Source organism: Nannobrachium achirus (assembly GCF_963921795.1).
Source record: "Nannobrachium achirus genome assembly, chromosome: 18".
In the NCBI taxonomy this organism is placed as follows: domain Eukaryota; kingdom Metazoa; phylum Chordata; class Actinopteri; order Myctophiformes; family Myctophidae; genus Nannobrachium; species Nannobrachium achirus.
The window spans coordinates 2130282-2142221 of record NC_137825.1 but is presented as its reverse complement, the minus strand read 5'-3'; positions in this window follow the sequence as shown (position 1 = coordinate 2142221).

Here is an 11940-nt window from a genome sequence, read left to right as displayed (position 1 = left end):
GGAACACCTGGGCATACGGCGCACGGTGGATGGAGGTCCCCACTTCGATGCCGAAGGCCCAACGGAGGTCAAAGTCAAGTCTATTATCCCCTCTTTATGAGGTGGCATTGTGGGGCAAAACAATGGAAGCCTTGTGAAAATAAAATGTCTCCAACCAGTCATCAAGGACCATATGGTACACAAAAGAAGCTATTTTTGGTGAATGTTCCCCCAGAATAGATACTGGGGTTCAAGTGGTTAAAGATGTGAAATATCATTATGTTACAGTAGGTCACGTGGTCTGTGTGTGTAGCCGCAAATTGCAACACTACATTGTATTTTAATCGGATGAATCTAATGCATCAAAACAGTTTTTTTTTTGCAATCTGATTGTATTAAACAGCGTCAAACTCACCAATATTGGGGCTCTATGGGAAGCTTGGAGTATCCTCTTTCTATCTGCAAAGTGTTCGTTTCATAAAAATCCACTGTAGACATGTTAGGAGCTACTTTCTGTCAAGAAATTGGCTTCAGGTGATTATTTTTTCTAAGTGCTGGAGTTTGGAAGCGCTCGAGGGAAGTCACTTAGCTGTCCTCTCTGTACCACCTCGTTCCAAATGTCACATAATGCAGGAGGCAGCGGGACGCTGCGTAATAGAAGACGAGCGCTTCTGAAGTTCAACACTTAGAAAATAAACCATGTCTGCTCGGATTTCTTGACAGAAAGTAGCTCCTATAACATGTCTACGGTGGATTTTTATGAAAGAAACTCTTTGCAGATAGAAAGAGGATACTCAGAGCTTTCCATGCAGCCCCAATATAGGTGAATTTGAAGTTGTGTATTACAATCAGATAGCAAAAAAACTGTTTTGATGCATTGGCTGCCTATGGGAGGTATTGCAACCCTAGATTCATCCGATTAAAATAAAATATAGTGTTGCAATTTGCAATTTGCGGCTAGGTTGCAATACCTCCCATAGGCAGCCAATGGATCAAAACAGTTTTTTGCCATCTGATTGTATTAAACGACGTCAAACTCACCAATATTTTGGAGGCTCTATGGAACGCTTGGAGTATCCTCTTTCTATCTGCAAAGTGTTTGTTTACAGCTTAGACATGTTATGTGTTATATCTGTCAATAAATCCGAGCAGCCATGTTCTTTTTTTTTTTTTACAAGTGTTGAACTTCAGAAGCGCTCATAAATGGTTTACATAGAGTTATATAGGAGTTACATAGGTTTACTGAGTGACTTCCTACGAGCGCTTCCAAATTCCAGCACTTAGAAAAAATATCACCTGAACTGAATTTATTGATAGAAAATAGCTCATAACATGTCTACGGTGGGTTTTTATGAAACAAACACTTTGCAGATAGAAAGAGCATAATTCAATCTTTCCATAGAGCCCCAATATTGGTGAGTTTGACATCTTTTAATACTAACAGATGTCAAAAAACTGTTTTGATGCATTGGCTGCCTATGGGAGGTATTGCAACCCTAGATTCATCCGATTATAAATAAAATCTAGTGTTGCAATTTGCGGCTATAGTGTGTGTGTGTGTGTGTGTGTGTGTGTGTGTGTGTGTGTGTGTGTGTGTGTGTGTGTGTGTGTGTGTGTGTGTGTGTGTGTGTGTGTAAATCTCTCAGGTCACTCTTGTAAACTCTTTTGTAAATTACTTTAGAACTTTCCGTTTAACCACTTAAACCCCAGCATCCCTACTCTGGGGGCAACATTCACCAAAAACAGCAGATCTACAAGCTCACAAGGCGTCACGTTGTGAAATGAAAGAGTGGAAGAACTCCTGTTCTTACCTCTTCTTAATGGAGACTCCTTTGTTCCTCTGTTGATTTATGATTCTTTATAAAAATCCACCATCATAATATTATAACAATATCCTCTTATTTCTATAAAGTCTTTCTTATTTAGGACACACAGTTTCATTTATTGTTGTGATGTTGGATGAAGTTAGACTGTAAAGAATGTTTTTTATTAACCAAGTACTCTTTTCAAAATGGAACCCAGCCACTTCCTGTCACACCTTTCCCTTCTACCTCCTGTAACTAACCTTTTACTCTACAGCTCCCCCTATGGAGTGGAGCCAGTACTGCACTGAATGGTTTGGTGTAGAAGGGAAAAAAGAGCAGGCCAAGTACAGAGCCAACGGCCAAAAGTATGCTGAATAAATGATGGACCCATAAATTGCCAGGCCATTCTGTGATCAGATCAGGATAGGTGATAGATCTCCTGCTATGTTCCACCCAACACACCTTGCATTACACCAGGGGTCTTCAACAGGGGGTCTGGGACCCCTAGGGGGTCCTCAGAGTTACTACAGGAGGTCCTCCAAATGTTTGTGAGATAGATTTTTTTCTTCTCCTTTTTTTATATTAACCACTTGAACCCTAGCGTCCATATTCTGAGAACTTTAGCCAAAAATAGCAGATCTACAAGCTCTTGGCAAAGAGCTTTGGTGTAGAGGGGAAAAAGAGCAGACCAAGTACAGAGTGAAAGGTCAAGTTTATTAAGTATTGACGGTTCAAGTGGTTAAATATCTGAAAACACAAATTGACATGAATCCAAAATACACTGATGATTGTGCTGTCAAACTATGAAACTATATGGAATCTCTGAACAGGCTGTGGGGGTCCCTGCTTCATCTCTCTCTCAACTAAGATGTCCCTGCTTCATCTCTCTCAACTAAGATGTCCCTGCTTCATCTCTCTCAACTAAGATGTCCCTGCTTCATCTCTCTCAACTAAGGGGTCCCTGCTTCATCTCTCTCAACTAAGATGTCCCTGCTTCATCTCTCTCAACTAAGGGGTCCCTGCTTCATCTCTCTCAACTAAGGGGTCCCTGCTTCATCTCTCTCAACTAAGGGGTCCCTGCTTCATCTCTCTCAACTAAGGGGTCCCTGCTTCATCTCTCTCTCAACTAAGGGGTCCCTGCTTCATCTCTCTCAACTAAGGGGTCCCTGCTTCATCTCTCTCAACTAAGGGGTCCCTGCTTCATCTCTCTCAACTAAGGGGTCCCTGCTTCATCTCTCTCAACTAAGATGTCCCTGCTTCATCTCTCTCAACTAAGATGTCCCTGCTTCATCTCTCTCAACTAAGGGGTCCCTGCTTCATCTCTCTCAACTAAGGGGTCCCTGCTTCATCTCTCTCAACTAAGATGTCCCTGCTCCAACCTTTTTTAGTAAAATGGCCGAATTAGTAAGTCCCTTTCCATCTCTAAATACTATCATTGCTGGAGATTGGAACAATATCTTAAATTACAATCTAGACAGGGTGCCACAAGGTAGAAGCCTAACAAAGAGTGCTAAAACAATTAATAAAATAATGGATGAAATGGGATGGGTAGATGTATGGCGATTAAAAAACCCATTAGAAAAAGATTTTACATTCTATTCAAATCCCCATCACTGTTACAGTAGATTAGACTATTTTTTAATACCACGCACCTTAGCAGCATCAGTAACAAAATGCAGTATTGGGTCAATCCATATATCTGACCATGCCCCAATTTCACTCAAACTGTATTTGCAAAGCCCAAAACATACTTATAGATGGCAATGTAACAAAGCCATTTTGTCTGACCCAGAATTTGGGGAATACATTAGGACAGAGCTACCCATATTTCTGGAAATAAATGATAATGGTGCAGTTGATCCCTCTATACTCTGGGAAACTACCAAGGTGTACTTAAGAGGATTAATTATCTCATTTTGCAGTAAGAAAAAGAAAAGGATGGTACTTGAACAAAATAAATTAGAAAAAGAATTAATAAATTGTGAACAGAAGCATAAGCAACATCCAACAAAAAATAATTACGATAAAATGATGGTAGTAAGGACTGCATTAAATACAGTAATTTCCCAACAAGCGGAGAAATCATTATTTGCCAAAAAACACAAATTATATGAACATGGGAATAAATCAGGCAAATTACTTTCCAAACTTGTAAATAAACGTAAAAATCATAATTCAGTTGCATGCCTGAAGGACACAAATGGAAAGCGCTGTTTTGAATCTGAGGAGATCAATGCCATTTTCACAAATTATTATAAATTACTGTATACATCAGAAGTACGTGACAGTGACCCCCAAATGAATGCATTTTTGGAAAAAATTAATTTAACTCAAATAAAAGATGAACAACAACAAACTTTAAATAAACCAGTCACATTAGAAGAAATAAAGGAGGCTATTGATGACATCCCTTCGGGGAAAGCGGCCGGCCCGGATGGGTTCCCCCCAGAAATATACAAAACATTTAAAGACATTTTAACTCCACTCTTATTAAGAATGTATGAACATTCATTACTAAATCAAAGTTTACCGAAGTCAACACAAGTAGCTAGTATAACTTTAATACCAAAGGAAGGCAAAAACCTAGAGGAGCCCTCCTCATATAGACCAATTAGTTTACAAAGTGTAGATAATAAAATATTGGCCAAACTCATAGCAAAAAGATTAAACCCTATATTACCAACCATCATTGGGACCGACCAAACAGGGTTTGTACAAGGCCGCCACTCCTATACTAATATAAGACGTCTATTGGGGGTCATTCAGTACGCAAAACATAAACAAATGGACGCGGCAGTGATCTCCCTAGATGCCGAAAAAGCATATGATCGAATTGAATGGAAATACATGTTTAAGGTTATGGAGCGATTTTCAATGGGCAATGCGTTTATAAGTTGGGTGAAATTACTGTATACTTCCCCACAAGCTATGGTCATGACGAATGGTTTTGTATCACCTCAGTTTACTCTAGAACGCTCTTGCCGCCAGGGTTGCCCCCTGTCGGCACTCCTATTTACTGTAGCCATTGAACCCTTGGCCGAGGCCATTAGAACACACCCACAAGTAACGGGTATCAATAGTGGAGTAAAAGATCATGTCATCTCGCTGTATGCAGATGACATTTTATTATTCCTTAGCAATCCTAAGAGAACAATCCCAGCAGTATTGGAAATTATTAAGGAATTTAGCATCTTTTCTGGGTATAAAATCAATGTGAGCAAATCCATAGCTCTACCACTGGGAATTAGAGACACAAATAATAGTATAACATCTCCGATTAATGAGACCCATATAGGGTTGAAGTACTTGGGTATTTTTATTCCTTATCATTTAGAGGACTTAGTTAAGAGGAATTTGATTCCCATCATAAAACAGATTAAATTAGACCTAACCAGGTGGATGGAGCTTCCAATATCTTTCTTGGGACGTATATCTGTCATTAAGATGAATATACTCCCAAGAATGTTGTACCCCATGCAAATGATACCTAGTGTTATCCCTAGTACTTTATTCAAAGATTTACATAGAACCATTTCTGCATTTATTTGGCAAAACCGACGCCCTAAAATGAAACTAGAAAAACTCCAACTACCAGTGGAAAAGGGAGGCCTAGCAGTACCAAATTTTCAGTATTATCATTGGGCAACAGTAATAAGTAACCTGTCAGAATGGTTAGAACAAGACCCAGAATCAACATGGCTGGACCTTGTACCTCAAGGAAATAAAACGTTATCAATACCAAGCCTACCTTTTATTAAAGATGCTAGAGTATCACTGGGTATCGGGGACAATTTCATTGTGAACAATACTTTGAATATATGGAATAATATAAAGAAGGCATTCTTGATGTATAGGAAATGGTCTTTTTATGCACCGATTGTTAACAACTCTAATTTTACCCCTACATGTACTGACCCCGGGTTCAAAGAATGGCATACAGTAGGAATTCAGGTTATAAATGATCTCTACCAAGATGGTACGATGAAATCTTTTGAACAACTCCATGAGGAGTATGGGCTACCCAGGATACATTTTTATAGATTTCTGCAAATTCGAAGTTATTTAAATTCTATACCCCAATATAAAGGAGGAGGACCGGAGCCAATTGAGATACTTGTCAAACAAGCCTGCCAGCTGAAAAAGAAAAAAATTAGTTATATTTACCAAAAATTGATCTCCTTCAGGGAAGTTAATAATAATATCAGCAGGCAGGCATGGGAGCGAGACCTCCAAATTACAATATCTGACCAACAATGGAAAAATATTATGTTACACAGTAAAAAGATATGTAAGAATTACAAACCCCAGGAAATACAATTTAAGATTATACATAAATTACAAACTACACCTTATCAAAGGAGCAAATATGATAAAGAATGTTCTGGGAAATGTTTAAGATGTAAAGAAAAAGTAGGTACATATGTACATCTAATGTGGCACTGTCCAAAAATAAAGAACTTTTGGGAAGAAGTTAACAATCAAATAACAATAATAACTGGGTACAGGATTGAAATCAACCCATTACAATGTATCCTGGGTTTACACCCAACCATACCGGAAGTAAGGGGGTTTAAAAGACTACTCAATATTCTATGGTACTGTGCAAGGTTGACAATACTGCAACGGTGGCTTGATGACGATGTACCGTCTGTATCAAACTGGCTTCACAATGTTCTGCAACTGCTCCCACTAGAACGGCTCACACATGTTCTCCAGGGAGACTTGAGTGGGTTCTTCATAGTCTGGGGTCCAGTTGTGGAATATTTGGGGGACGAATATTCTGATATTATATGGAGGGGTTTCGCAAACTAAGAAACTATGAAAGGGGGGACGAAAACTCTAACCCCTTACCTAAAGACTGTGTATCTAATTTTTGGGAGGCAATGAGTGTAAAAAGAAGATGATGTTTGTTTATATGTTTACATGTATGTGAGTCCAAATGTGAAAGTCAACTGTTGATTGTGGTTAGCCAAGTGAGTCATGTCATGTCAGTTTTTGAAAAATGAAAAAATAAAAAGATTGAAAGAAAGAAAGATGTCCCTGCTTCATCTCTCTCAACTAAGGGGTCCCTGCTTCATCTCTCTCAACTAAGGGGTCCCTGCTTCATCTCTCTCAACTAAGATGTCCCTGCTTCATCTCTCTCAACTAAGGGGTCCCTGCTTCATCTCTCTCAACTAAGGGGTCCCTGCTTCATCTCTCTCAACTAAGATGTCCCTGCTTCATCTCTCTCAACTAAGGGGTCCCTGCTTCATCTCTCTCAACTAAGATGTCCCTGCTTCATCTCTCTCAACTAAGGGGTCCCTGCTTCATCTCTCTCAACTAAGGGGTCCCTGCTTCATCTCTCTCAACTAAGGGGTCCCTGCTTCATCTCTCTCAACTAAGGGGTCCCTGCTTCATCTCTCTCAACTAAGGGGTCCCTGCTTCATCTCTCTCTCAACTAAGGGGTCCCTGCTTCATCTCTCTCAACTAAGGGGTCCCTGCTTCATCTCTCTCAACTAAGGGGTCCCTGCTTCATCTCTCTCAACTAAGATGTCCCTGCTTCATCTCTCTCAACTAAGATGTCCCTGCTTCATCTCTCTCAACTAAGGGGTCCCTGCTTCATCTCTCTCAACTAAGGGGTCCCTGCTTCATCTCTCTCAACTAAGGGGTCCCTGCTTCATCTCTCTCAACTAAGGGGTCCCTGCTTCATCTCTCTCTCAACTAAGGGGTCCCTGCTTCATCTCTCTCAACTAAGGGGTCCCTGCTTCATCTCTCTCTCAACTAAGATGTCCCTGCTTCATCTCTCTCAACTAAGGGGTCCCTGCTTCATCTCTCTCAACTAAGGGGTCCCTGCTTCATCTCTCAACTAAGGGGTCCCTGCTTCATCTCTCAACTAAGGGGTCCCTGCTTCATCTCTCAACTAAGGGGTCCTTGGGCTGAAAACGTTGAAGACCCCTGGATTAAATGATAACTACCGGTACCTTGGTTCCAGATTAGAACACTTGATTTTTTTCCTTTTTTTCTGTAAAGTAACGGTTTTGTACGCTCTATAGAAATACATCTCTCTGTAATTCTTTGCTCAGTTCAGCCCACAGGAGAGGCTGCTAAATGCTGTACACCAGGATACATAATCATTTTGTAAGGAATTGAAACGAATGCTGTTGTTGTTCGTACGACATGTTGAAATAAATTTGATTTGATATTTGGAAAAGTGTTTCTAAGGGAAGCTTTCAATCTCTTCTCCCAGTGTGTTTTGTTACATAACAGCACTTTATACTAACCCCTGACCTATAGGCCTAAACATAGCAATGATTAGAAATTCAGAGCTTTAACCTTTGAAATGGATTGACAGAATCTGCCCTCAGAGGGAGGCTATAGAAGAGCCTGCCAGATAACAGAGTATAACAACAACAGAGTATTTCTACTCAGAGGGAGGCTATAGAAGAGCCTGCCAGATAACAGAGTATAACAACAACAGAGTATTTCTACTCAGAGGGAGGCTATAGAAGAGCCTGCCAGATAACAGAGTATAACAACAACAGAGTATTTCTACTCAGAGGGAGGCTATAGAAGAGCCTGCCAGATAACAGAGTATAACAACAACAGAGTATTTCTACTCAGAGGGAGGCTATAGAAGAGCCTGCCAGATAACAGAGTATAACAACAACAGAGTACACCCAAAAAAATAATCTCTCAGTTGAACACATTTTAAATGTGTGAAACTTTTCCACCCATTTTATATGAGTAAATGTATATATGGGATATATGTAGTCCCAAGTCAAATCTACATTCAATGCAATGCATGTTGTTCAATTAGTCCAACTCATTTTCATTAACTTAAGCCAAGTTAATTATATGAACTTAATTAATTTACGTTTGTCCAACTCAAACAAATGTTAACGTAAATGTGTTGGTTCAACTCATTTTTATGGAATTAAGCTAAGATAAATAAAATACTTTTACATTTACATAAGAAGAGTTCGGTTTCAGGTTTTCTTCTGGATGATATGTTTCAAGTTTTACAATATCAACATACAGATGCATAATGGATATATGCAATAGCAGTGATTATTGAATAATCAGAACATTTAAGAGAAAACCAACGCAATAACCTCAAAGTTACCATGAGTTCTTCTCTTTTAGCCTAGCATGGGGAGGGAGCTCAAGCTTAAACTAGCAGCCTAGCAGTTAGGGTTAGGGTTAAGGCTCAAATACTGACAAATCAAATTCTGACATATGACAGTCATCTTGCCAAGGCAGACACATTGATATGATACATTTAGCATTTTTAGCTCCCGAAAGCTTAAACATTTCCCTGAAAACCTAGAAAAATGCTGTTCCCAGCATGCTTTGCATAACATGTGACCAACTTATTTGACCAATCAAGGGAAAGGGCTGGAGTCACTTCTCAGATCTGTAAAATGTACTTAATAAAATTGAGTTGGATTCAAACAATATTCTCAGAATGATTTCAGCCTTAAAAACTACTCAATAAAATTGGTGAGAGGCGTGGTTTATGGGACTCTGGGAGTTTTCATTGGAACTCATTTTCAATGTGTTTTTAAATTCCATTACTAAGATTTGAGTTACATGAATGTAATATAAATGCATAATGTTAAATGAATAGATTTTGTATAAGCACTATTAATTACATTTGAGTTGGAACAATTTAATAAAAATGCATATATTGTAAATGTATATATTTAAGGTAAGCACGATTAATATTTGTTCAGTTACATCAATTCAATACATTTGCATATATTATAATTAAATACATTTAAATAAAGCCAACATAATGTAAATGTATCACATCTGGCACTATTAATAATATTTGAGTTATATCAATTAAATGTATATGCTTATGCCTTGAAGTGAAGTAATTAAATAAAGCAAACATAATTTATATGTGTCACATTTATAGGGGGGTTGAATCAGTTTTTTGGGTGTATTTCTACTCAGAGGGAGGCTATAGAAGAGCCTGCCAGATAACAGAGTATAACAACAACAGAGTATTTCTACTCAGAGGGAGGCTATAGAAGAGCCTGCCAGATAACAGAGTATAACAACAACAGAGTATTTCTACTCAGAGGGAGGCTATAGAAGAGCCTGCCAGATAACAGAGTATAACAACAACAGAGTATTTCTACTCAGAGGGAGGCTATAGGAGAGCCTGCCAGATAACAGAGTATAACAACAACAGAGTATTTCTACTCAGAGGGAGGCTATAGAAGAGCCTGCCAGATAACAGAGTATAACAACAACAGAGTATTTCTACTCAGAGGGAGGCTATAGAAGAGCCTGCCAGATAACAGAGTATAACAACAACAGAGTATTTCTACTCAGAGGGAGGCTATAGAAGAGCCTGCCAGATAACAGAGTATAACAACAACAACAACAACAGAGTATTTCTACATGGCAGCATCGATGCTTTTTGCTTAGTTTTATGTAAACAATGTGAGGTACTTTTTCCAACAACAACCAGACCTTCTCTGATCATCTGACTGATAATTTAGATCCACATTTTAACTTTTTCTTTCATGAATTAATAATACCCCACTTGATCAGTACAAGCAGTGTCACATAAAAGCATTAAAGGTAACAAATACACAAGCTTGAAACCTCTTTTTTGATTGATTAGTTTATTGAAAATAAATTAAAAAGGATACAAACACAAGAAAGCCTATAAGTGGTGTGAAGCGACACATATTGAGCTTGTAGATCTGCATTTTATTTACTTATGTTTTAACCCTGAAAGGTAACAGTTTTGGACAGATTTTCCCCCCGACAGAGATGGGGTTTAAAAGCTTATACAGCCAATACCATGCAATGACCCACACACGCCACTAGAGGTCACTAGAAACCAGACTATATTACCAAATCTCCTATAATCATGATATCATTAATGTTGAGCCAGGCTGAGTTATGGATCATATTTACTGACACCTTCATCAACAGACACTGCATGCTGTTTAGTGGTATCTATTTAATGTACAATAACAATACGACCGCTAGACTGACGCTAAGGAGGAACCATATTGTGAAGAAATGAAAAACTTAATTGAGGGGAAAAAAAGTAATTTGGAAAGACTTTTATCATCAGTGGTGTGTAACTAAGTACATGTACTTAAAAGTAAAATTTTGAGGGATTTGTACTTTTACTTCTACTCCACTACATCTTGGATCCAAATATTGTCATACTTTTATTGAAGACTTTAGTTACTAGTTACTTTGCAGATATAAATTATAATATTATAAGACATACATAAACCACTTTATAGCCTTATTTTATACCTTGGCTATTTGAAAATAGCTGATCTACAAGCTCACAACAACATTTAGTATGTTTTTTCTTTCTGAAAACATAGGTTAGGATTGTATGTTTTCCAGAAAACCTACTGTAGGTTTGGATGTAAACGTGCTTGGGACAAAACCTCCCAACTCCACACTTTCTGACAAACCAGCTAACTCCCCCCGATTGGCCCTCTCTTTTTTCATAGATATGTGCTATTGAACACCCTTTACGTCTGAGTGTTGGTTAAAATAATATTGAACCAATGGAAAGTAGTAAAAAGCCCTTTGGTCAAAACCTCCTAACTTCACTAATTTTACCAAAACAATATTCGACTTAGGAGGTTTGGGCCGGCAGCAGAGATATATTAAAACAATAGGCCTAATAATAATATAATATATATAATAATATATAATAATTTATATATAAAACTTAGACGGAGGAGGCAGGATTTGCAACTGAGGGTGAAATGCCCCCTCTGGCGCCAGGCCTGCACAGTGCAATACAATTCCTTTACAAGGACAATTACATTAAATAGTTAATAAATATAATAAGTAGCACAATTCTTTTTGATGTTAACACCATCACGTAGAACAAAAACTATTCATTCTACAGCTGAACTGTACATTTTGTTCTTCTTCTTCTAATTATTATTTGACCACAGACCAGTGGTTAGTATTTATCAGACCTTACACCTGGGGTCAAAAGTGGATTTTTTTTAATTTTTAAGGTTTGTTTTTCTATTTCGATTAAAGAATTGCAGATATGCAAGCTAAATATACAAGCTGTGAGTCTGAATATAGGCTATCTTTTAAAAAGCGAAGATTTGTAACTGAAATATTTGCTTCTGGGTGGTCCCCTGGAACAGCATATTGTGAGATGGGGGTC